This window comes from Saccopteryx leptura, chromosome 2 (assembly GCF_036850995.1).
Source record: "Saccopteryx leptura isolate mSacLep1 chromosome 2, mSacLep1_pri_phased_curated, whole genome shotgun sequence".
NCBI classification, from domain to species: Eukaryota; Metazoa; Chordata; class Mammalia; order Chiroptera; family Emballonuridae; genus Saccopteryx; species Saccopteryx leptura.
The window spans coordinates 324,328,854-324,356,599 of NC_089504.1; the positions used below are offsets into that span (position 1 = coordinate 324,328,854).

The following is a 27,746-nucleotide window of genomic DNA, read 5'->3' on the forward strand; positions in this document are numbered from 1 at the left end:
ACTGTACTTCCTAAGTAAGAATCAAAGACAACACCTGTCCTGCTAAAACCGACTCAGAGCTTCTCACTTGGCTTTAAAATCCTGTGTGAAAGGTTTTTTATTTCCTTTCCATTGGTGTTGGGCAAACAAGTGTGTAACAAGTGTGTTAGGCTTGTTTGCTTGTACTTTGCCTGACTGGTGCATGAGCACGGGGCAGCACGATGTGTGTATAGTCTATGGAAGGCTGCAGGTGCTTGCCCTCAGGACGGCAGACAGTAGACTGCCTGCTGCCACTGGGAGGGGCCACTGTTTGCCAGAGATGGAGTTCCCCACCAAGCCCAGGGAGTCCTGAAGGAGAGGGGGAAGCAGTTTTTCCCTGCCAGCTTGCTAGTCCACCCACCGCTGCGAGACTCTAATAAATGGAATGGCCCACCATCCTCCAGCTCGACAGTCCCTTTACCGTCTGCCCGAATCCAATGCAAATCTTCATGGCCACGGCCACTGGCCTTACAAATGGAGATATTCTTAAGTTGAAGCATGGGTTGCGAGAGATATTCTATCAAAAAAGTGCATTTTCTAATTCTATTTGGAATTTCAGCACTCAATTATTAGGCTCAGAGAAGTTTCTTCATTTGAAGAATTATAAATTTGGTCTGACTGTACCTGGCTCTACAGGTGTAGCAAAACAACCAAAAGACAAAAAAAAAAACAAAAAAAAAAAACAACCAAAAAACAACAACAAATATTGGCTAAAACAGAAGAAAATAACAAATAAATATGAATATAATGAGAGAGCCAGCCAGTCAGCCAAACAACTGAAGACATTGTCCACCGCCCTAACAGAGAATCAGGAGAAACCTCCTCCCCTGGTAAAGCCTCCCAGTAGGAATGTTGGACCCTGGAGGTGAACACTCCATTCCAGCTCCACTGTGTATTTTCAATCTGGCCTGGGGCAAGCCAAGGACCTTTTCTAAAGCTCAGATTCCTCTACTGTGAAATAAAGATAATCTCTCTCATGAAGTTGATATGGCTATAAAATAATAAATATTATGCTCTGTAACACTAAGTAACACATGAATGTTGTTACTATTATCAATAGCATACTAACCAGTAGGTCCAGAATAATAAGCTAACTCGCTGTATTAATCTACTTCTCATTTAATCAAACCACTCAGGCTCTGATGTCTTAAGCCAGTTGTGCTATGACCTAAATAAATATTTTATCATTAAGTCAACAGTAAGTTCTAAGTTTTACTTATTTATTTATTTACTTATATTTTTAAAAGAAGATAAGATACGAAGGGGCTCTGCTTCAAACTGCTTTAAACAGAATGCTGTTGTTCGTTTTGTTAAATTTTTTTCCCCAAGCATGTTTCTATTTAAAATCAGCTTTTTGCATGATTGTGGAAGAGAGGGTAACTCTTATCTCATCCAAAATTGGTGTTTCCAATTTCCTTACATAACAAGGCTTGAATGTTGTGGAGGAAGTAGGCAAAAAAACGAAGGAACCAAGAAAGATCAAAAAGCAAGAGACCTATAACCTGTAAGGTTAAGAGGTTATGACCCTGGGGCCCTGAAGTAAGGTGGAGGTCTAGAAGGATGTTTCCAGGTATTTTTTAAGCAACTAACTTTACGGGACTTTTTGAAAAGGGATAGATAAGATCTAATGCTTAGGACAACAATACTGGCATGAATACACTTAGAAAGGTCATAGAGACCCCATCAAAATTAGTCTGTCACTGCTGAGAAAGGAGCTCTACTATTAGTAATTCATTACTCTGCGCATTCACTGTTTAAAGTCAAAGTGGTCCAGACCTGTGGTGGTGCAGTGGATAAAGCGTCAACTTGGAAATGCTGAGGTCGCCAGTTCGAAACCCTCGGCTTGCCTGGTCAAGGCACATATGGGAGTTGATGCTTCCAGCTCCTCCCCACCTTCTCTCTCTGTCTCTCTCTCCTCTCTCTCTCTCGCTCCCTCTCTCTCTCCCCCTTTCTCTCTCCTCTTTAAAATGAATAAATAAAAATAAATAAATAAATAAATAAATAAAATCAAAGTGGTCCACCCTGAAACTATTTCTTTTGACTTGTTCATCATAGTTATTATCCTGGTCCTAACTCTTCAGCAATCATCAGTCAGGCCACAAATTAGAAGGAAAAATATATATCATCAGATAATCACATTGAATCTCACATACATACACCTAAAAAAATGGTGTCAATTACGCCCTAAATTTGGTTGTGATACGTAACATTTTGCTGTTAAACTCAGAGAGGAAGGTTGCGATGAGTACAATGTCAAGATGCCCTTATTGTCATACTGTGCTGCTTTCCTCCTGATTTTCTAATGTTTGACAGGGAAGTAGGCAGAGCTGTGGCAGTGCGGAGAGGAAAGAGTAAAGCTGGCTGGCATCATATAAATTCTATAAAATAGAAAAGATATAAACATATATATTATGTGGTTGTATACAATATACAAATGGCTAAAAGAGGGAGAAGAAATTGGAAGAAGAAATACCTAGCTGGTACATCCCAGCAAACCATAATGTATTATGAATCGGGAAAGTTTTTATTTGTTGTTTTTTTAAAAAAATAAAAATAAGATACAGAGCTCCTTTAACAAAATTCAGGAAGGATAGATAGTCTTTACTGAGTACTTTTTTTTTTCACAAAGAATTATGAGATAGAGAAAATGTTTGTTTTGGTCATATATTATTAGTAATCAGCCTATGGTAAAATATATTAAAAGTCTTTAGAGCTTGTAAACATAAAGACATTAGTCATCAGGGAAGAATCAGTGATTTCTAAGTATCATTATCTTAAAAGCTCTAGAAACATGCACCTTTCAAACTTCAAATTATGTTCAACTAATCTGCATCAATCTAAGGAAACATGTACTCTCAGAATCAGGAAATTAAACCACTAGTTCTTAAATTCTGAGCACACCTCTCTCTAAGCCTCTGTCTTGCTTTTTCACTTAATGTTTGTAGATAGATGCTAAGAAAATCTTTGAGACAAATTGAACAGTATATTAAAATCAAACAGATTAAAAAAAATCAAACAGATTAGCCAAAAGCAAGTGCCCACAAACAAACAAACAAAAGGCCTGTAAAAGAAGAGAAGACAACAGGAGTAGCGAAAGTAACCTACACCTCTGTCATACTTTCACTTGCCTACAAAACACAGCTGCTCTAGTATATAAATTAATAAGGAAAAGTGCCTCCACCCAGAATGCAGATATTGTGCAAGAAAACATTTAAATGAGTAAATGATCTCAAAATCAGCATTTCCTGCACTTTAATTTCACATTATAAAACATTTATTAGATACTATCTATGCAAGACAGTGGATACAAGCATAAATAAGGCCTAGTTTTCTTGTCCTCAAAATGTTTAAAGTCTAGTTCTACATAGATAAAGGGGAGAGATTTTGTTTGTTTGTTTGTTTAAATCAGGTGAGAGGCAGGGAGGTGGAGAGACAAACTCCCTCATGTGTCACAACTGGGATCCACCCAGCAAGCCCTGTTTGGGGCTGATGTTCTGCTCCTCAACGGAGCCATTCTAGCGCCTGAGGCAGAGGCCATGGAGCCATCCTCAGTGCCCTGGGCCAACTTCCTCATTCAAGCCATGGCTGTGGGAGGGGAAGAGAGAAAGGTAGCCAGGGCTGGGATAGATTCTTAACTCTGAATACCCTCATTTATTACTTATCTAGAGAAATATCTGACTAATACATAATCTAGACACCATCAGACTATCTAATAAAATGTTGATGCCTGAGCAACACTTGCTTTGATACTATAGGGCCATAGAACAAAGTCAAGTGGGAAGTACAATCATATAGTAAATTAGACTTTATCTGGGATCAGCAGAGAGCACCAATAATAGGTCTTCTGCAGGTCTCTAGGCAGCTTGGCTTAGAGGTGATTGTCCTCGGGACAGGGTTCTTAGGATGTATGCAGCTAGAAAATACACACCTGATTAGGAGACCACAGCCTCCTCCAGCTGCACAGTGTACCTCTGCAATCTCCACTGCTCTGGTGGGAAGAGAGGAGGTATCAGAGATGATCACTAACGTTCCTTCTAGTTATGACACTTTAGGAGGAAAGCTAAAATGTTTGTTTCTCACCAATCATTACAAGAAGGAAAGTGCATTAACTTCTGTGTCAGACCAGCATGTTCTTTAAGACAATATCTCCATTTTGGCAAGAGATCCTAATTTGTGTCTCTCTATGGATTCCAGTCTCATGAGCTCATCCTACACCTTTAAAAAAAAATGTATTCATTATGTAAGCAGTCCCTTAAGCAAATCAAAGGCTGGAGAGGAGGAAAGTGCTGCTTGCCATTCAATTTGGCTTCAGCAAAACTTTCCATTATCAGGAGAAGGCTGCTCATTTCTAAATAATGAGAGCAAAATTTTCGTCATCACTGTGGTGTCTTTGATTTCACTGTCACTCTGGAAGAGTTTGAAAGTCATACACGCTCCACCTTTTGGCTCTTGTTGCATCAACAGGTTATAAAAATAATACTTTTTCTCATGGAATGCAACCTTAAGATGAACTCAGGAAAATGGTATTCGTTATTCTGTTGGATATATTAGATGTGCAATAACGACGTATTATAAAGTAAATCAAATTACAAATATGAACTCTATCCCTTGGATAAAGTTCTGGGAGTGAGCCAACACCACAATTATTATCTTCTCTAGCATTGAATGCTCTACATAAGTGTTTGGAAGATGTAAACAGGACATAAATCTGAGATTGCTTCTTCAATCTGTCTACAAATAACCATGACATTATATATAAACTGTAGTTTAGAGCATATATGCTTTCTGTTTAAGCAGTTAAGAAGTGTATCAGACACTATGATAAACAGAAAAAACGGAGCGTGAATACCAATAAATGGAAGACTTCCGTCTCAAAAAGTCTTCACTTATTTGATTAAGTTAGGTGAAAAACAGAGCAGTCATGCTTGTAGCCTTTCTTCCTTTTCCCTTTCCTCTCCTCTTTTCATTTCTAATGCGAATCGGAAGTCTATGTGGAGCAGTCTGGCTAGCCCCAGTCTAACCTCCCCATCTGGAAGGGGACTAACCAGCCTTGGGGCTACTTCCAACCCTTCCCAGCTGTTAGGTTGGGGTTTTTTGTTTTTGTGGGCTTGAGAAAGCATATTTATATAAATGATTGCCATATCCTTTGCCAGCTGTTGACCCTGCTCTTGTCCCGGTTGGGGCATGGTTTTCATTTTTAGCGGCCACAGACTGGAACTGACCCTGATAGAGTTAGCACGCTATGCAAACAGCTTTACGCGCTGTTGCTGTGACAGTTCAGACAATGGGTGCACAGTGTAATCCAAGGGACCGGTGTTTCCCTTTGGGCAAATGTCACAGAATCCAGAGCTGGAAGTATCAGTTGAAAAAATAAATTCTGAGATTCATTGTGTTATGGAATAGCTTCTCTCAGACTGCAGTAATTTCAGCTAGACCAAGAATTTATCAGCAGCAACAAATGTTTCCCCTTGTACATATATGAGCCTGAAAAGTTCTCTCCGAGAGAGTGCAGAGGCAACTGTCTCCACAGTCATGTGAGAGGTATAAGGAAGCTGGATTTTCAGTTTTTAAAATATGTACAGATGCTTCTGATGCTGATGTGCATGAATTTTAAAAATTTCACCCTTGTACCTTAACAGGATAAAAAGATAAAAAATCAGTTTGGGCTTTTAATGATTACTATAGCTTATAAATAATCATTCCTAGAGAGACAGTGTGATCTTTTCTTATGCTCTTTACCAACCAAAATAAATTTATGTTTAATCTGTGAATAACCCTAGTCATAGCGAACTAGAAAGTTTAGAAATATTCTTAGGGAGAGACCAGTTGGGGGAGGGGGAGCCTACAGAAATGGGAACAATAATCCCTTAAGGACAATTTAACCTGAACAACCAATATTTCATCTGCAATTAAATGGGAATAAGAGACTAAGTAGAAAATTTTTACAACTTTCATACTGTATTAAGTCCTTGTGTCCATAAGCACAAATGGCATATGTGGAGAAAAAAGAATTTTAATTAAAAAGAAATGAATCATTAATGTTTGAATTGATATACCTCCTAAAACTGAAGCTTTGTAATACTTGATAATTCACAGGGTCATTCCCTCAGTCATTACCAACAGATTATTACTTAGAGTCTAATTGCAAAGGGAAAATAGCAAGATAGCTTGTCAAAAACATTCCTGTGTTAGGTTTTCTCCTTCCCTCTCCAAGCCTGCAGGCTGGCTGGCTTCGGCAGAAGGAGACACTGCACATAACTGTAATTACAATGTGAATCCGATCTCAGAAGTCAGAACAGAACAGTTCACAAACAGGGAACAGGAAAGCTGGGAGATGGAAAGAGAAAATATTTCCTGACATAGGCATTTTTAGTCTTGGGGAAAAAAAAAGGAAATTTAGCCTATGAATTTAAGTGTCACATACTAAGTGTATCTTTTAGAAATCCTCAGGAGCTTGAGATCTGGGATTGCTTTAAAGGGAGCTCAGAATTTCAATCAGCTTTAGCACAATGCAAATTTCAAGTGCAGGGGAAATTAACTGATGGGATCTATGAAGCTTCTATGAACTCTGATTAACTAATGACAAAATCTGTGACATTACAAGGCAATATTTGCTTTCTCTGAAGCAAATATATTTTTAATAAATGAAGAAAAGAAAAGGAAACCATTTGTTGTACAAAGCCTATTCTGACTGAAAATTTCAAACCATTGGTACAAGCTAATGGCACAATCTCCAGATATACATTTTTTCTCAAGCACAATAAAATTAGATTATTTTTTAAAATTCACTGAGAGGAGGGGATGCATGCACCCCAACTGGGATCAACCCGGAAAGTCCACTAGGAGGCAATGCTCTGCACCTCTGGGGCGTTGCTCTGCTGCTCAGTAACTGAGCTCTTCTTAGCCCCTGAGGCGGAGGCCATGGAGCCACCTTCAGTACCAGGGCCAACTTGCTCCAATTGAGCCATGGCTGCAGGAGGAGAAGAGAAAGAAGCGGGAGAGAGAAGCGAGAGGGGGGAGGAGTAGAGAAGCAGATGGGCACTTTTCCTGTGTGCCCTGACCAGGAATTGAACCTGGGAAATCCACACACTGGGCCAATGCTCTGCCACTGAGCCAACTGGCCAGGGCTAATTAGATTTTTTTTAAATTCAATATTATATTCCTTGTCTTTTATATTTATTTTGATTATGATATACTGAGGCTTATTTCTACCATTTTATTTTGCATGATCTGTTCACTACTGCCTTCTCTTGCACTGATAGTTTTCTATAGTCACTTTTTTTCTCTCTATGTTTGGAAACTATAGATTACATTTTTATTAATAATTTAGCCTTAATTTTTATCATACTGTATGTAACTATACATTTTCCTAAATTACTCAATATCACAATATTTGTCCTAAATATGCTTTAATTGCCAACAGCTATCCCATATTCCTGTTATTAGAGTCTGGGGTTTTAGGTCCATACAAATAAACTATAATTATTATTTTGTTATTTTTATGACATTCAAAGTTAATTACCAACATAATTCTGTATCTTGCATGTCATTATTTCCCCTTGCATATACACTTTCATATACACTTTCATGGTGAAGCATATATTTAAAGGATTTTTTTTTTTGAGCAAGGCAGTGGTAAACTGTTACAACTGTGTGAAAGTACTGAATGATAATTTTAGCTGGGTATAAAATTATAATTTAAGAATTACTTTTGCTCAGCACTTTGGGGTATTACTCTATTGCCTTCTGGTATTAATTAATGTCACCAAATAGAATTCTACTATCTATCTAATCTTCATATTGATATAGACAATATGTCTTTTCCTCTGTGAGCTTTTTAAAAATCAATGGTCTTTGGCTCTGGCCAGTTGGCTCAGTAGTAGAGCCTTGATGCAGGGTGTGGAAGTACTGGGTTTGATTCCCAGTCAGGGCACACAGGAGAGGCAACCATCTGCTTATCCACCCTTCCTCTTCCCCATTTTCTCTCTCTCTCTCTTCTGCTCCCACAGCCATAGCTCAATTGATTCAAGCATGTTGGCCCTGAGTGCTGAGGATGGCTCTGCAGAGCCTCCACTTCAGGCACTAAAAATAGTTCAGCTGCAAGTGACCCCAGATGGGGAGAGCATTGGCCCCAGATGGGGAGAGCATTGGCCCCAGATGGGGGTTGCCAGGCAGATTCTGGTCAGGTGCATGTGAAAGTCTGGTCTCTGTATCTCCCCTACTCTTACTTAAAACAAACAAAAAATCAATGGTCTTTAATTTTACTATAAAGTATATAGATATGAATGTATGCATATTCGGCTGAACATTAAATCTCTTCAATTCTCTTATGTAAATGTCACTTCCTTTTTTTTTTTTTGCATTTTTCTGAAGCTGGAAACGGGGAGGCAGTCAGACAGACCCCCGCATGCGCCCGACTGGGATCCACCCAGCATGCCCACCAGGGAGCGATGCTCTGCCCCTCCAGGGCGTTGCTCTGTTGCATCCAGAGCCATTCCAGCACCTGAGACAGAGGCCACAGAGCCACCCTCAGTGCCTGGGCCATCTTTGCTCCAATGGAGCCTCGGCTGGGGGAGGGGAAGAGAGAGACAGAGAGGAAGGAGAGGGGGAGGGGTGGAGAAGCAGATGGGTGCTTCTCCTGTGTGCCCTGGCTGGGAATCAAACCTGGGACTCCTGCACGCCAGGCCGACGCTCTACCACTGAGCCAACTGGCCAGGGCCTTAAATGTCACTTCTTAAGTCATTCTAATTATGTTAGAACTCTATATTGAAGTCTAAACTTGTATCTTAACTATTTCACATTTTTATCTCTCTGGACTGCTTTCTGAGAAATACTCTTCAAAAATACAGTTTAAAACTGTTACCAAGTTTTAAAATTGTAATGTCATTATTTTATTGCTAATATTTTGAAGTGTATATTTTTCATAGCCATTTATTCTTGTTTTGTTTTATTTCTGCTGGCTTTGGTTTTATAATTTGTTTTATAAAGCCATTCCTGTATTCTTTTTTTTTTTTTTAATTTATTCATTTTAGAGAGGAGAGAGAGAGAGGAGGGGGGAGGAGCAGGAAGCATCAACTCCCATATGCGCCTTGACCAGGCAAGCCCAGGGATTCAAACTGGCGACCTCTGTGTTTCCAGGCTGACGCTTTAGCCACTGCTCCACCACAGGTCAGGCTGAAGCCATTCCTGTATTCTTTTGAGGATCTGAAATATAGGTAGGGTTTTTTCCCCTCATTCGTTCTAGTATTTTCCTTTCATCTGCATGAATTCATCTCCTATTTTCTGACTCTACTGTCTATTTTTCTTGTCACTGCTGCCACCATAGAATCCCTAAAACTCCAGTCCAGAATCTGGCTTTATATTGTACAATTAGAGGATCCAATTCTTGGTAATATTGGGGAAAATCCAAATCAGAAAATGAATCATTGGATAGCTTAGCTCCGTTCCGAAAGCTGCCTTTGCCTTTCCACCTCCCTATGCGTGCAGTTTCACATAGGCCTCTTGGTAGCCGTCAGCAGCAGCTTTAGTGTCCTTCTGAAGACACCACTTGGCTGCAAGTGGAGCGCTCTGCAGAAGCCTAACTCCAGCCACCTGAGCCATCTCTCAGACACTAACATCCATAGTCTCCACCTCTTAGCCCCTTGCATTTCTGTTCCAACTTTGGTCCATGAAGATGTCTGTGTTACTTTTTTAGCTTAGCCACATTTTCTAAATTTTCTTTCCTTTCTTTTTTCTTTCATTTTTCCAATAGTTTATCATCAAGGTATAGATTTAAAACATCATCTTTACTGAAAGCGTTCCCCTAACCAACATTTTTGTGGTCTCTAAGTTAATGACCCTTTGATTTCCTCTAAGCCAAAAGGGTCTAATTTATATCACAGATACTTATACACATAGCCATGCTGAAAAGTTATGCTCAAATGATTTTTTTATCATGTATAATCATAATTGTAATTAATTTTTTATATTTTTATTTAAGTAATGAGTGGAAAACACTCCAATAAAATATATTCTCTTGAAAGATCAAAACAAATAAAAATACTCAACGTCAAAGAAATGCAAATTTAAAGCAAAAGCTATCACTTTTGGATATTGGGTTGCAAACAGGCAGGGTTAAGAGAGTTAAGAGTAATGAGAAATCATTCTCTTAAACTTACACGGCAGGGGAAACCCGACAATCCATTTAGAAAATGATTTGGCCCATATACACCTAAAGCTCTAAAAGAATAGAGTCAATGGGTCAGAAATTCTACATTTAGAAATTATCCTGAGGAAAAAATAATATAACTGGAGCTTAATGTACAAGGAATTCATTGTTTATAAAGCCAGATACCAAAAAACCAAGCCAACAATAGCAAAACAAAAGAGCAAACAACAGTATCAATTAACATTGAATATATTACAGACCACATAGACGGACACTTAAAAAATATATGTACTCATATACATAGAAGTGAAAGATTACATCAAAACATTAACTCTACAAGTATGTTAATGGCTAATTTATATTTTAATTTTTATAGCTATGGTATTAAAATGTTTATTGTTACAGGACAATGTATGAATCTCTCTGCAAAGAGTAAAATTAAGAAAAAGTTGGAGAAATCAATTACTCTTTTTTTTCTTTTTATTAAATGAGAGGCAGGGAGGCAGAAAGACAGATTATTGCATATGCCCCAACCAGGATCCACCTGGCAAGCCCCCTACAGGGCTAAGCTCTGCCCATCTGGGGCAGCTGCTCCCTTGCTCAGCAACTGAGCTATTTCAGTGCCTGAGGTGAAGCCAAGGAACCATCCTCAGCACTTGGGGTCAACATGCTCGAACCATTTGAGCCATGGCTGTGTGAGAAGAGAGAGAGAGAGAGAGAGAGAGAGAGAGAAAAGAGGGAGGGGGATGGGGTGGAGTAGATGGTTGCTTCTCCTGTATGCCCTGACCGGGAATTAAATCCGAACTCCCACATGCCAAGTCAATGCTCTACTGCTGAGCCAACTGGCCAGGGCTAGGAATTAATTACTCTTAAGGCAAGAGAAAGGAGATCATATGAGGTTCAGGTCAACCACCTGAGTCCCTCAGCTGTCTATAAATGCAAATACATCCCCATCTTACTAGAATTATCGGGAGAATCATGCCATAAAATTATGTAATTGTTTCAACCACTAAGCTGTACACCTGAAACTAATATAAAGTAATATTGAATGTCAACTGTAATTGAAAAAAAAAATCCTCACCCATCTAGAGCTTTTTCTTCCTATTACATAAACCTGAACTCTCCTTCCTTCTTTTCAAGGTCTCCCGCCCATTGCTTGGGATCTTGCTCTGTCAGTCATCTGATCTCTCTTCTATGCCTAATTCATCCCTCAATTCTGCACATTTCTTTACAGACTGTATATATGCTTAAGTTTTAGAGAAAAATCCACTTTTTTTTTTTTTTTTATTTTTCCGAAGCTGGAAACGGGGAGGCAGTCAGACAGACTCCCGCATGCGCCCGACCGGGATCCATGTGGCATGCCCACTAGGGGGCGATGCTCTGCCCCTCTGGGGCGTCGCTCTGTTGCATCCAGAGCCATTCTAGTGCCTGAGGCAGAGGCCACAGAGCCATCCTCAGCGCCCAGGCCATCTTTGCTCCAATGGAGCCTCGGCTGCTGGAGGGAAAGAGAGAGACAGAGAGGAAGGAGAGTGGGAGGGGTGGAGAAGCAGATGGGTGCTTCTCCTGTGTGCCCTGGCCGGGAATTGAACCCAGGACTCCTGCACGCCAGGCCGACGCTCTACCACTGAGTCAACCGGCCAGGGCCAAGAAAAATCCACTTTTGAAAATGACAGCAAAGAAGACATAGCCCTTGTTCAATTGTCTTACCTCCTACTCATTTCTATTTGATCCATAATTAGTAGTAGTGAGGTTCTCATCTTTACTGCTATATTCACACTATTCTTGCTAATGCCTCTAATGATTGCCTAATTGCTAGAGCTAATGTATATTTCTTTTTATTTTATTTATTTTAGAGAGAGGAAGGAAGAGAGCAAAAGAGAGACAGAAACATCAATCTGTGCGAGTATGTGCCCTGATTTGGGATCGAACCAGCAACCTCTGTGCTTCAGGACAATGCTCTAACCAACCAAGCTATCTGGCCAGGACAAGCCAATGTATATTTCTATCCTTATCATCTAGGACCATTGTATTTAATGATACTGCTAATTGAAACCCCCATCCCTACCCCACCATGACTTCTTTTTATTTTTAATTACATTTATTGGGATGACATTGATTAATAGGATCATAGAGGTTTCAGGTGTACATCTCTATGATGCATGATCTGTATATTGCATTGTGTGCCCATCACCGAAAGCCAAACCATCTTTCATCACCATATATTTGGCCTCCTTTATCACCAGGACTTCCTGTAGCACTGTACTTTCTGAGTTCTAGTGTTGATTCTTTGACAGCTCCTTCTGAACAAATCATCCTTTGCAGACCTGTAATATTTGGCTGATTTGCAGGGTCTGCCCTTGACCCACTATTTTTCTCACTCCATACACTTCCTCTTTCATCTATACTACTGATAACTCCCAAATTTTTACTTAAGGCCAGATGGTCTGCCTCAGTTGTCTCATAGGTACATCAATTTCAACATTTCTACAATTAAAAGTATCACATTTCCTGCCCCAGCCAGGTAGCTCAGTTGGTTAGAGCAGTGTCCCAATATGCCAAGATGCACCAAGATGAGGGTTCGATTTCTCATCAGGGCACATACAAGAATCAACCAGTTAATGCATAAATAAGAGGTACAACAAATTGATGTTTCTTTCTTTCTCTCTCTTGCTCCCTTCCTCTCTCTCAAAAATCAACCAATAAATTTTTCTTAAAGAATTAAGTACCCTGTTAAACTGTTTCTCCCCTATTATCTTCTCTCCCATTCAGTTAGCACAAACTTAAATATTGGGATTCATATTAAGCTCTTCTCTCTCCCTTATGCCTGATATACAATCACCATGCCTGAACATTTTTACTCTTGAACACTTCTTAATTTTCTACCACTCTCTATTCTTCTTTCATTTCTATTTACCACTGCCCTAGGTCAGGTCAACACTATAAGTGGTCTCCCTAACCCTGGTCTTGTGCTTCCTTCAAATCTTCCTTATCTACAGCTATCAAATCATGTTTAAAATGCACGCCTGACACTATCACTCCTCCTCTGCTTAAAATCCTTCTCCATTCCTAACAAGATCAAGTCCAAACTCCTTCACTAACACACACACTGTTCTGAGTTTGTCTCTTAAAATTCCCAGTCTAGGAATTTCAATTATGGCAACAAGCAATTTCTCCTTTTGAAACCTTTGAATATACCATGGCTTTTCTTGCCTCTGTATCCTCAATTATGCTGTATTCTCTGCCTGTACTGCTACCAAATCAACACCTCCCAATCTTGGGTGCCATATCTGTAGAAAGCTGCCTTTCAATAGGCTCTCCCTACCTCAGCTCCAATCATGTAAGGGAACTTAGCAACAAAGCCCATATACGATGAAGTTTGCTATTCTTTATAGGATAATATTATTAGAAATACAGTTGATTTTTAGTCTATTATCATAGGTTTAATATATTTGAAATTTTTATGCATATGCTTTATTTTCCTCTCTTCTTTTTAAGCGAGAGAGATTGAGAGACAGACAGGCTGGAAGGGAGAGAGATGAGAAGCACCAGTTCTTCATTGTGGCATCTTCGTTGTTCATTGACTGCTTTCTTATATGTGCCTTCACTAGGGGGCTTCAGCAGAGCGAGTGACTTCTTGCTCAAGCCAAAGACCTTGGACTCAAGCCAGTGATCATGGGGTCATGTCTATGATCACACGCTCAATCTGGCAACCCTGTGCGGGGACCTTGGGGTTTGAACCTGGGTCCTCAGGATCCCAGGCCCACGTAATATTCACTGTGCTATCACCTGGTCAAGCACTTTCCTCTCCTTTTCACCCATCAAGGTCAACACTGCACTCTGATAAGTCTGCATTAAGGACCTTTCCTTGTTTGTTGTATCTTGCACCCATAATATATTCACTATATCAAGCATGGCCAACATACGGCCCGCAGGCTGGATCTGGCCCATGTAATGAGTTTATAGGGCCCGTGATTAAATTTTTAATATTCTCTGCTACTTTAAAATCTCAGAAACTCAGAAGCGGAAGCATCTTTGATTATTGGAAATCGAGATATTTAAGAAGATAGTGATACGTGGAAAAGAATTCTGTGTGTGACTAATCTAGGGTTAACTTCCAATAATTGGTCGAATGGATTCGCAATACTTCTTTATTTTTTTTTAAAAATTCCATTATAAAGATTTCCAACTTTTGTACTCGTCTGTACTCAATACGAACTGTCTGACATTTAGTGGCGATGTGAAACCCACATTCTTTTAGGCGGAGTTTGTCAGTGAGCATCCAAGGTCAAACAATTCGTGCTGAATCAAGTAGCACTGTAGCACATAGACAATAGCTGCAGTTGATAACTGAAAACGTGTCCTGGCTGTTTGTAAAACGAAATAATTATTTTATTTGCGATATAACCCCTTCAAGCTCATTCTATTAATTAAATATTGTTTCAATTGGTTATGATGCAGTTTAAATATTTATAAGGTATGTGATTATATTTTTATTAAATATATTTTTATTAAAATATTTTATATTAAAATTTTTTTCACTCATTTATTCATAAACAAATTACATAATAAAATTTTGTTTACTTACACGTATCGTTTTTATATTCAACATTTTTAAATTTTAATATCTCATCCGGCCTGTGAAAAAGGTTTTCTTTCTAATCTGGCCCGGAGGCAAAAACTGTTGGCCACGCCTGCACTATATGCTTATTCACAGGCTTATAATACCTATTGCTAAGGTTATACAAAGAAAGAAAGCAAATCACCAATAGCAATAAAACATTATAAAGGCAAGAAATCTCTTTCTAGGAATCAAATGGGCCAGGATATAAGAGAAACAACTATGGTATAAAAGATCTAGCATCAACCTAGCTTCTAAAGCAGGCTGTGGTTTATACCACGATATAAACTAGGAATTGTGTGGAAATTCTAAGGGGGAAACGCCACAGAATACTTGTTAGACAATGACTAATGCAACTACATTCTCACAGGTGATTCTGTTTTGCTGAACAGTAGAGAGAAAAAGAAGATTTCAGATATCAGGACAACAAATAAATCTCTAAAGTTAAACAGCAACAATAAAACTTGCTAGTTTAGGAGTTGGACCCTGTTTAATATCAAGGATAGCAAAGAGAAAGGCCGTCTCAAGGGAGAATGCATCACTGAAATCCTAAACTTTTTCTGTGGATTTGTTAGTTTCGATATGTACATATGTGGAGGGATAAAAACCTCAAAAGTAGAGAAAATAACATTTGTACATTGGGAAATGGATGCTAAAGAAAAGAAAATTTTAAATCTTCACAAATGTTCACATTGCTCCATGGACTTAGAAATGGGGCTAGGAAGAGATCTGGATAGTAAAAAAACATCTTTACAAATTTTTTAAATTTTTATTTAGAAAATTAAATTTAATGGGATAACATTAACCAATAAGGGTACATAAGTTTCAGGTAAACATTTCTATAGCATTTGAATTGTTGATTATAAAAATTTAAATTAAAAAAATTTGGATCAGAAAGAAGAAATTCTTCTAAAATTGAGCAAGATTAATTTGGTGGTTTACACAAATAGGAGGAAATCTGCTAAAAAGGAAAAAAAAAAGGGAAAAAAAACCTTAGCTGCTAATCTTAGGTTAATAGCAAATGACCCCATCCACTCTTAACCTCAAAGACTAACCTCTTGACCCACAGCCAATGGCCCTGTTCAGAAACATGTTGCCACCAGAGTAAATAAAAAGAGAACATAACGTGCTGAAATTGTTACTGCTAATGACAAGTGACACACACTTTATACTGCCAATGAGCAAAGCCATCAATAAATAATCCTAAACATGTTTGTGAATATTTCTCTGGATTTTAGTTTCCTGTCCTATGTTTTTTTAATTTTTGTTTATTTATTTAGTATGGAAGAAGGAAAGTAAAATTATTATTATAATCAGCTCTTGGGAATTTGTGTAGGAAATTTGTTAAAGTAAGGGGAAAACCACATGGGTAGATGCACTGGTGGTGATCAGCACTATTCAATAATCCATACTCACTGTAATTCTCTGATGCAGTCTACACACACCAGAATTCTAGCTTAGAACATGTCATAGACATGAAGTCCAGAGAAAGGAAACACTAAAAGCCAGAATATTTTGAGTAAGTTCTTAAAATCTTGTAGTAAAGTGTCTATCTTGATGTCCCTGATAATGAGTTTAAGTCTTGGACTTGGTGGATGTTGGCAAGTTGATTCTACTAAAAAAAAATAAATAAATAAAAAATCAACATGTAGAAAGTCATAGCAAGTTAATGTTTTTGAAATTTTGAAACCCACTGTTTATAAATAAGGTCCCATTTCCATCGCATCCCACCTCCAGTATAGATTGCACAAAATATTTCTGGAAGGATAAAGAAACTGATAATATTGTTGGCTTTGCTTCAAAGAGAGAAATTAGGTGGCTGGGGCTAAGTGTAGAAGAAAGGTTTTTCACAATGTTCTCTTTTGTATGTTTTGAATTTCGAACCTGGTAAAAATAAAACAAAAATTAAAATGAACACATAACAAATTATGAGCGTATCTATGATAAAACTGAGAAAGCAAGAAAACACATATTTAATAATGAAGAGATGTGAATCACAAACAGGAAGCAGGCTCTAAGTAAGCAGTATATAGTTGCTATAGGAACTATAGGAACACATGACTAAATTTAATGAAATACAGCTTAATACAGAGGTTATTTCACTGAATGTGAATGAATTCACATGCAAGATATAGTACAAATAATAATTTAATGAAATAGGAAGAGCAGGGCCACTACATTTTTCAAAATAGCTGACTATTAGGAAGAAAAATAAAAATTGTATTTCAACCTCATTCCTACTCCCCATAACTCTCCCCAAGTAAAGGAACAGATGAGACCAAATTGCGTGTGCACAACTGTGCATTGTATATTGTCTGATATCTTGTATTTTGTTATAATTAGGTATTTCCACCTTGAAAATGAAATGAAAAATTAAGGCTTTTTATCACAAACTTGTAATTTGTAGGCAAACAAGAGCATATGAAATCATATAATCCACCATTCTCAGAGATAAAATTAAATTGTTTAACTGTAAAAAATAACCAGTTAAGATTTTCTCCAGCTTTCACTCAAATTTTTATTTTTACAAAGCTTTCAAGTTGGTCAAGAGTAAAAGATGCTTTGACATGCTTTTAATTGATTTGTTTTACACTCAGAGGGAGGATAACCGTGATATGTGAAAGGATTTTTTTCTGTCTTGCACACATCTCTCATTTGTCTATCTTAATTCAATTAAAGGAAATAAGGACAGTTTGACCTATGAATGAACCATATTTTAACCAAGGACACTTCTATTTAAACTGGAGTGTATCAACCACTGTAATTGTCAGTTAGTTACTTCCGATCTCCAACTTTTGTTTTGAGAGGTCACAGGATGGTCATGGAAGGGAAGAACATATTAGAATATGGATAAGTATTTAAACTGTTAGCCTATTGCCATTCAAAGAAAGAAAAATTTTAATTACTGGCTTAAATGGCTTTTTGTTGTGTTAAAGGCTTATATACATTCAAATATAATAAAATTCTTTTTTTTTAAGTTGAAATAGTAGGCACAAGTTTTATTATGTTGGGTCTTATACATTTTGCTAAGGAGTTTTGTTGTTTTAAATAGCTTTATAGGGGGCATATATTTACCTTCAATTAAACTGACCCATTTTATGTGTGGGTCTGATGAAGATTTTCGTGTGTAAGCATCACCACAAATAAGATATAGAACATATATCACCACAAAAAGTTGCTCATGTCCCTTGGAAGTCAATCCCTTTTCCCGAACTCCTGGCTCCTGGCAATCACTGATCTGCATTCTATCTCTATAGTTTTTGCCTTTTCTAAAACTTCATATAAATGGGTCACGTAATAGGTAGTGTTTTATGTCTGTCTTTTTTCACTTAGCATAATGCTTTTGCAATTCATCCATGTTATTGTGTGTACCAACCAGCAGTCCCTTTCCCTGTATTGCTAAGTAGGGATCTAACACATTTTTTTTTTTATCCCTTCACCAACTGATGGATGTTTGGTTTGTTTCAAGAGTTTGGCTATTGTGAGGGAGTTATATTCAGTTAGACACTTGAATCCATGTAAACACAATAAATTAAAAATTAATAAAAATTAAAAAAAAAGAAAGGATAGGCAAATAAAACCACAGTGCTAGCTAGCGATACATTTCCACCAGCTTGGCTAAAATTTAAAATACTAAAAATAATGAGTGTTGAGAAGGATTTGGAACAATAAAATTTCTCATATACTGCTTAAAAAAAGAAAAAAGTTTGACTATTGTGAATTAAGTTGCAATGAACATTTAAGTACAAGTCTTTGTATAAACATATGTTATCACCTCTCTTGGGTAAATACCTATGAGTGGAATGATGAAATCATATGGTAGATGTATGTTTAACTTTATAAGGAACTACCAAACTGTTTTTACAAAGTGGCTATAGCATTTTGCATTTCTAGCAATAATTTGTAAGGGTCCCACATTTTTCTCCATATCCTCATCACTTGGTATTATTAGTCATTAAAATTTTAGCCATTCTTTTTTCCTTCCTCCCTCCCTCCCTCCTTCCCTTCCTCTTTCCTTCCTTCTTCCTTTCTCTTTCTTCCTCTCTCATTCTCTCTCTCTTTCTTTCTTTTCTTTTCTTTTTTTTTTAGGTGAGAGGTGGGGGGAGATAGTGAGGCAGGTTCTCACCTAGATTGGGATCCATCTGGCAACCCCATCTGGCCCATGCTTGTATACCAAGCTATTTTTAGCACCTGGGGCTAATGCACTCCCAGGGAGCCATTCCCTCAGTGCCCAGGGCCATGCTCAAACCAATGGAGCCACTGGCTGTGGGAGGGGAAAAGGGAGAGAAAGGGGAGAGGGAGAGGAAGAGAAGTCTATGGTCACTTCTCCTGTGTACCCTGATGGGGAATCAAACCCTGGATATTCATACACTGGGCCAGTTCTCTATCCACCAAGTGACTGGCAAGGGCTATTTTAGCCATTCTTGTAGAGTATCATTTCTCCGATGACTGATGTCAGAGCATTTTGTCATATAATTACTCGTTACTTTTTTATTTTTGTTGGTTAGGTGTCTGTTCAAATGAGTTAGTTTCCTCATTATTAAGTTATAAGAATTATTTCCATAATTTGCACATGATTTCTTTATCAAATAGTCAATATGTGTTATTTGTGATACTTATGTTCTATAAAGTCATTATAAATAATGAATTGGTGAATACTGAAATTTCCTAGGGAAAAAAAAAAGAGTAAGGTTTCTTTGAGCCTCTGGTCACAACATTCTTGTCATATAAAATACAAATTACATTATATGGTTCATTTGCTAATGTCTCATCAACAATGAAAACTAGTCTTGGCCATGGTCAGTTGGCTAAGTGGTACAGTGTCAGCCCAGCAAGTGGAAGTCCCAAGTTTGATTCCTCGTCAGGGCATACAGGAGAAGCAACCATCTGCTTCTCCTGCCTCTTCCTTCCTTCTCTTTCTCTCTCTTCTTCTCCCACAACCATGTCTTGATTTGAGCGCACTGGCCCCGGGCACTGAGGTTGGCTCTCTGGAGCCTCTGCCTCAGGTACTAAAAACAGCTCGGTTGTGAGCATTAGCTCCAGCTGGGCAGAGCATCGACCCCAGACAGGGATTGCTGGGTGGATCCTTGTCAAGGAGTATGGAGGAGTCTGTCTCCCTATCTCCCCTCCTCTCACTTGGAAAAGAAGAAAAAAATACATACATACATACATATATACATACATACATACATACAGGAAAACTAGTCTCAAAACACGTTGAAAACCTGCTCATCCACCTTTTTCTAACACTTAGCAGATATTTTAAAGATTCTTCCACAACCTCCTGATCTGCAGAACCTGCCTTAATTGCAAATTTAGCATTTTTCATGCTGTGTTATCTCTTGAAATGTGCAAGCCAGCTAGCGCTAGCCGAGAAGCATACTATCCACTACAATTTTTATCAGTTGTCATCTTCTAAATTTAGCCGCTTTTCTGTATTCCATATAGCTTTGTCACATACTCCAGCATTTTCCAGAGTACTGATCAGTGAATTTCCTCTTTTTCTGCATGCACCCTATTGTTGGTTCTTCAACGTTGCACACCTACAGCCAGAAGCATTCTAACTTATCCCTGAACTAAGCTTACGGGACACACATTTTCTCTATAAGACACATCGCAGCCTTCCTGTACTTAGGAACACTGGACCACACTTCAGCACTATGCTCAGTCATTTTAAACAGTGAAATCACCAAGAAAAAGTGCAAAAATTTCAGAAAAAAAAAGCAACACTAAATAGATCACAAAAAGACGTGTTTATGAAAGCTGAAACAAGAAGACAGAGTAAGTGCTACCTCGTTCAAAGGCAGTTGGGAAAGTGTGTGTCAGGCACTAGAAATTTTTTGCAGCTCTACCCATGTCTGCCCACCAAAGCATGGCGAGTGAGTATTGATTTGGGGTTACAAATAAATTTTAGTGACTAGGTGAATTCACAGAAGTAGGGAATAAGAGGATCAACTGTGTATGTTCTGCAAAGACTTTCTTCCAGTCTGCGGCTTGCCCTTTCATTTTTGTAATAGTGGTTTTCCAAGAGCAAATATTTAAAAATTTTTATTTAGTCCAACATATCAATAATTTTTATTGGTTCAAGGTTTTGAATTCTATCTAAAAATCTGTGCTTAATTTAAGAACAAAGAAATATGCTTCTTTTTTTTTTAAAGCTTTACAGTTTTAGCTCACTTGAGATTTATGACCCCATTTAGAATTAATTTTGTATAACTTTACCTGTGATTTCCCAGGGGTAAATTACTTTTTAATTATTATTAATCTCAGCAAACCTCATGTAGAAAAATAATAAACATATTTATGGCCTGTTTATAAGTTTGCTATATGATAGTTAGCTTGAAGCATCATTCTGAATTAAAATATATTATCAACATAATTAAATTAAAATAATATATTGATTTTGAACTACATAGATAAGGAGAAACTTCTTACTTATTTGGAACAACATATTGAAAACACATTTGTCTTAAAACCACACGTATTACCTGGTTTAGGACTTTGTGCTTATGAGCTCTTGACGATAAATTCTCTTATAGTGGACACCTTGGCAATTGACAAGTGAAATAACAAATTTTAAAAGAATGTTGTTGTTTTTTTAAAGCAAGGAACTATAAATTTTAAAATGGAAGAGAATTTCTTTATGGAAAACTGTCATAGCAAAAATTTTTTTTCCTTAAGTGAGAAGCAGAGAGGCAAAAAGACAAACTCCTGCATGTGCCCCAACCAGGATTCACTAAGCCCCCTACCAGGCAATGCTCTGGCCATCTGGGGCGTTGCTCTGTTGCTCAACAACCAAGCTATTTTCGCACCTGAGATGAGGCCATGAAGCCATCCTCAGTGCCCGGGGCCAACTTGATTCAACTGAGCCTGGCTGCAGGATGGAAAGAGAGAGAGAGAAAAAAGAGAGAGAGGGAGGAGTAGAGAAGCATATGGTCACTTATGTGTGTCCTGACTGGGAATCAAACCTGGGACATCCACACACCGGGCCAATGTTCTGCCACTAAGCCAACTGGCCAGGGCCATAGCAAAATTTTTCAAATTTTATTCAGTACTTAAGAAAAGGAGTAGGAGGCCCTTGAAAGAAGGTTCTTCTATTAAGGAAACATTTTCTTCAAAAAGTTACAACCAGTATGAACACACAGGAAAAGTTAGTTCATTAACAACAAAAACCTACCCCTCTAAAAAAAACACTGAAAATAACAGTGGAAGTTGATATTTGGCACAGAGCCCAAAGATTCAAGCCAAGAAAAAGGCCAAAACAGCTAAAATGAAAGGGTCCACAGCCACAAAGATTCTTAAGACACAGACAACACTATGGTGGCTACCAGAGGGAAGGGAAGTGTATGTGTGGGTGGGGGACAGTAAAGGGTAAAGGGGGTCAAATATATGGTGATGGAAGGAGATCTGACTTTGGGTGGTAAATATACAATACAATATACAGATGATGTATCATAGAGTCACACACTTGAAGCCTATATTTTTTTATTCACCAATGTTACCCCAATACATTTAATTAAAATTTAAAAAAATAAAATAAAATCCTCTAAATAAAAGGAACAAAGTACTGATACATTCTACAACATGAACAAACCTTTAAAACACTGTCATCAAGCCAGAATCAAAAGACTACATAGTGTATGAATCATTTACATAAAACACCTAGAAAAGACCAAAATTACACAGAGACAGCAATCAGCCCAATGGCTGCCGAGGGCTGGGGGTGGAAGCAGGGTTTCATTCTTGAAGGTGATAAGGAAGCCAATGAACTGAGCATCAGTCCTTTCCCTCTTTAGCCTTCTACTTCATACCTCACTCTGTATATCCTTTTATATTGCTCAACAACCCCAAAACTTTTTTCAAATTTTACGTTTCATTCATCTCTCAAGACATCTCCTCAACTCTATGGCAGTAGTCTATACCAGTGGTCCCCAACCTTTTTTGAGCCACGGACCGGTTTAATGTCAGAAAATATTTTCACAGACCGGCCTTTAGGGTGGGACAGATAAATGTATCACGTGCCCGAGACAAGCATCAAGAGTGAGTCTTAGACGGATGTAACAGAGGGAATCTGGTCATTTTTTAAAAATAAAACATTGTTCAGACTTAAATATAAATAAAACGAAAATAATGTAAGTTATTTATTCTTTTTCCTGCGGACCGGTACCAAATGGCCCACGGACCGGTACCGGTCCGCGGCCTGGGGGTTGGGGACCACTGGTCTATACCACAGTGGGTCCCCTCTGACTGAGCAAATAACACGACTTGAGTAACTTGATCTCAGTCGGGCAACGGTAAGATTGCCTTCACCAAATTCATACTGTTAACTCCCGGCTGTGTCATCATCCGACAACTCAGAAAGAAATACCAATTCACCAATTTTTTCTTTTCCAAAGAGAAAAGAAATTACTTCAGACCACCATAGGAGAATAATTGAAATATTTAAGCTTTGGGCTGTGTTAGTACACAAAAGATTGCTTCTGGGTGTACTGGTCAATAAATGGTTGAGTAAACGTTCAGAGATAATACCACCTATAACTATAGGCTCCAATCAGGATCTAATCATCTCTTGTTCCTCACCAGTCATGGAATTACTTAATTAAAATTTTATATCAAATTGCCATTTTTCTGGCAGGGACTGTTCCAACTGCTGGGAATTCAATGATGGAAGACAAGGCCCAGCCTCATGGAACTTATATTCTACCCATGGGTTCTCCATAGTCATCTATTTACCTATCATTTTATTTTATGCCTAAAAAACAAAGCCGAATGCAGGCAAAGCCACCTGTGAAGTTGAACTGCTGCTTTCTGTTCCATGGCCCAGACACACGGCATGGGACAAATGCTCTCTGATAAAGGTAGCGAGGGTCAGCCAGCACTTACTAGCAAAGATCATCACTTGTTATCATAGTCTCCCGGAGTTGTTTCCTCATACTTACAAGGCACACCAATTCTTCAGGTTACCTAACAATCAACTCTAGGATATGCTGGAAACAAGTGACAACTTTTCGTTTCTCTCACATCCTATGACAACACAGGATCAAATTTAAAAGCCACATTATTTCTGTCCAATGGCTCCCAGTTTAACAATATATTGGCTTGGTATTTACTCATTACTGCTTGTTGGCTGAATAGTGTAATCTCTTCTCTGTGGCCATAATCATTTTTTCTTGGTTTATCTTCCAAGATTTTTTAAAAAATGAAATAATATATATCTTCTTAGACTATTCATTAGAAAAGGAGAATGTTGTAAAGCTTTTGGGATTAAGATAAAAACGTACAAGGGCTTCTCTGAGCTTTTAATCAGAGTCCTTCACAACAAGTCGCCTACACTAATGACTGAATGGTATTTGGCCAGACAGAGCACTAAATTTGGTCTCAGACACTAGAATATTTGCAATAAGAAACTAATTTTATAGCAACTCTGCACGAGTATGTTCTCTACAAAAAAATCCCAGATAACTACAGCTTGCAAACACATTTTTATGAAATACCATAGCAAATACAAAGGGATCTCTATGATATACGACTGACTATCCTGCTGAAAGTGAGTTCTAGATGATGGATGCCACTAGGGCTGGAACAAGTTGGGATGTAAGAAAAGAACAGTGACATTTCACCTGCAATTTTCTAGTAAGGACAGACATTCCCTGTTGCCCTCTGTCCCTCATAAGGTTATTCTTGTGTTAATGATCTCACACAGCAGACAGATCCTGTCTTTCCTCTTTTCTTTCTTGTAGAATGATCTCCCCAAAGTCAAAGTTGGGCAAAACGCCACTAATATCACCATAAAGCCCCTGCAGTGCTTGCAGGGGGAGGGAAGAGATAGAGGGTTAGGTGGTAATCAAGCTTACAGATTAAAGCTTACTAAAGCTACAAGATGAGCAGAGCTTTTGGTGTTTATTAACTCTTCTAGCACTGAGCACTCCTGTTCCACCCTCACGGCACAAAACACAAAGGTCTTTTCATCAATGAACCTCAAAGGCTGGCCTGCTTGAACTTTATGCTTCCAAGAACAGCATCTCTACTAGAGTTCCCATTGGTATCAACCACAATCAGGCAACAGTTCCCACTTTTCTTCTTCTTCTTTTTTTTTTAAAAGACAGAGAGAGAGTCAGAGAGAGGGATAGATAGGGACAGACATACAGGAACGGAAAGAGATGAGAAGCATCAATCATCAGTTTTTCATTATGACACCTTAGTTGTTCATTGATTACTTTCTCATATGTGCCTTGACCATGGGGCTACAGCAGACCGAGTACCCCTTGCTCGAGCCAGCGACCTTGGGTCCAAGCTGGTGAGCTTTTTTGCTCAAGCCAGATGAGCCCGCACTCAAGCTGGCAACCTCGGGGTCTCGAACCTGGGTCCTCCACATCCCAATCCGACGCTCTATCCACTGTGCCACTGCCTGGTCAGGACCCACTTTTCTTCTTAATGTTAAAATTATTCACACTTGCAGACAATGAAATTTTTCTATCCATGTACTGATATTTGTGAGGGCCAAATGTTGTAGGCACTATATTAAAGAGAGAAGGTGGGGGAAAAAGCCATCTTTTGTGACAATAGGAGGCAAGAATAGGAAAAAGTTAAAAAATAACAAAAACAAGCCAAAACCAAAGCTATTTTAAGAACAATAACAACAAAAACAGACCAAATTTGATTACAATTGAATGGTTTACAGCAGGACCTCCTCTACTAATCTACTCCTGTGGAGACACTATTCTAAGGATTGACCCCTCCCCCCCTCAAACCTATTAATGTTTGGCTGGTTGGCGCATTTTACCAGTAATGCAACTCAGTCACTTAGTGCATTAAACCAAACCACAACTCCTTTCTCCACCTTGAATTCCCCAACACCAGCCCAGGGAAAACAGTCAGTCATGTAATGTTTACAATTTAACAACGACAGGACTTCGGAAATAAGCTAATGCTCATTACTTTACAAACCCCCAGCATCCTCGTGTGGGGTATGTCAGCTTTACTTATTACTTCTACTTTTTGATATCTTGAAGGGCTATCCCCAGGTTATTAAGTTGGGGGTACTAATCCCTGAGGGATATTTATTTGATTTTAAGCCATAAAAATTTCGCACCGCTATTTGATAAATTATATTCCTTCACTCTCCCAACTAATTTAAAAGTTATGTAAATTACCCAGATGAACAAAAACAATTTACGATTATAACATTGTTAAAGAAATTAGATAACAATGACTACAGCTTCCCAATTATACTTTGAGACAGATAAATTTATATTTTATTGATAGCAGGAGCAGAAAGGCCTAATCGCCAGCACAGTCTGGTTTCTGTAGGGTAATGACCCATCTCTATATTCATAACAACAATCTCATTCATCATAATTCACATTAAAAAAAAAAAAAGAAATCTAGTCAAGCTAATGGAGGAAACGTGTGAAAAGTGATTGGCTGGGTAAAACTCTGTATGCAGCTGGAGGGTCCTAATTGATTATATTGTGCTGCAACTAAGCCTTCTGCCCAGTACAACAGATCTTTATCTAACTGCATTTCAATTGATTTTCACTGATAGTCTTCTTTCTTATGTCTAAGGCTTAAAGTACTAAACTAATAAAAGGATAAAAGACTTTGTAATACAAATTTCGAAATATAATGTCCATGCAGGACTTCCATGGAGTAAGATGGCAGGCCAAGGTGTATAGCCCATCAAACAGTCAGGAGACAGAACCTGTCAATTTGGGAGGTAATTTTTTAAATTGGCTAGGATTTAAGTCTGTATTTGAGAGTCCAAAAGCAAAACACTAACTTAAACATTCAAAGATAGAAGTATCTAGGTTATTTTAGGACATAAAAACATCTGACGAAAGATTATCCATCTGGTAGCTGGTACGCATGTTCTTGTGTAATATATTCATTCTATTGGTTTAGTACAGAATCACAATGCCTTAGATTTGATTTTCTCTTTAAATAGTAATGGGTTTGAAAATAAGGTAGGTACAATGGCTAGATAATGCTTAATTTCCAGGTGAAAAAATTACTGGATTAGTTGGAACACTAAACCAAATATCTCAGCCCTGGCCGGTTGGCTCAGTGGTAGAGCGTCGGCCTGGTGTGCAGAAGTCCCGGGTTTGATTCCCGGTCAGGGCACACAGGAGAAGCGCCCATCTGCTTCTCCACCCCTCCCCCTCTCCTTCCTCTCTGTCTCTCTCTTCCCCTCCCGCAGCCGAGACTCCACTGGAGCAAAGATAGCCCGGGCGCTGGGGATGGCTCCTTGGCCTCTGCCCCAGGCGTTAGAGTGGCTCTGGTCGCAACAGAGTGACGCCCCTGAGGGACAGAGAGCATCACCTCCTGGTGGGCATGCCAGGTGGATCCCGGTCAGGCGCATGCGGGAGTCTGTCTGACTGTCTCCCTGTTTCCAGCTTCGGAAAAAAGGAAAAAAAAGAAAAAAAAAGCATCTTCAATGCCCCTCATCCCACCTCTATGTGTAGGAGACCATTTACTAGCTTTCTATTATCATAGATTTCTTAGGATTTTCTACAATTTTATATACATAAATAAAACCATATAGTATGTATTTATTTGGCCTGCTTCCTTTTATTTGATTACTTTGAGATCCACTTATATCATGGCATTTATCAAAAATTCATTCCTTTCTATTGCATAGTCATATTACATTTTAAGGATGGACAGCAATTTATTTATTTGTCAATAGACATTTGAGTTGTTTCCAGTTCTTGGCTACTACAAAAAGAGCTAGAGATAAATTGTGATGTATGAGTCTTTGTAATAGACACATACTTTCATTCCTCCTGGTTAAATACTTAGGAATGGAATGGCTAGGTCATATGGTAGGTAAATAAATAATGTTTTAAGAAACTGGCAACTTGTTTGTATGATTCTATATTTCCAACAGTAGTGTGTGAGAGCTTTGGGTGTTGTATGTCCTTGCCAAAACTTGGTATGGACAATATTTTTAATATTTGATAATCT

The 27,746-nt window shown here is 38.4% G+C and overlaps 1 protein-coding gene across 5 annotated transcripts in view; it reads right to left on the bottom strand.

Annotated features, from left to right (window-relative positions):
- The window catches only part of BCAS3 (BCAS3 microtubule associated cell migration factor), a 614,901-nt gene that overhangs the window by 169,692 nt on the left and 417,463 nt on the right, over nt 1-27,746 (bottom strand). The window lies entirely within an intron of this gene.